The sequence below is a fragment of the Pteropus alecto genome, unplaced genomic scaffold (assembly GCF_000325575.1).
Source record: "Pteropus alecto unplaced genomic scaffold, ASM32557v1 scaffold75, whole genome shotgun sequence".
In the NCBI taxonomy this organism is placed as follows: Eukaryota; Metazoa; Chordata; class Mammalia; order Chiroptera; family Pteropodidae; genus Pteropus; species Pteropus alecto.
In genome coordinates, this window is record NW_006440638.1 from 12,573,092 (window position 1) to 12,573,530 (window position 439).

Here is a 439-nt window from a genome sequence, read left to right on the forward strand (position 1 = left end):
GAAAAAAAAACTCATCGATACAGAGAAAATTTTGATGGTTGCCAGATAGGAGGGGGATTGGAGAATGTGTGAAAATGGGGAACGCATTAAGAAGTACAAATCAGTAATTACAAAATAGTTATGGGGATGTAAAGTATATCATAAAGAATATAGTCAATAATATTGTAATAACCATGAATGGTGTCAGATGAGTACTAAATTTATCAGGGTGATCACTTCATAAGTTATGTAAATGTCTAATTGCTATGTTGTACACTTGAAACTAATATACTATTGTATGTAAGTTGTAATTGAAAAATAAAATATATATATATTAAAATAAAAAAAAAAGAAACTATCCAGTCCAGCCCACAGTGAAAGGGTAAGAATTACAGAAGGACATGGACACTAACAGGCATGGATCACTGGGGCCATCTTCGAGGCTGCCTCCTTACTTCTC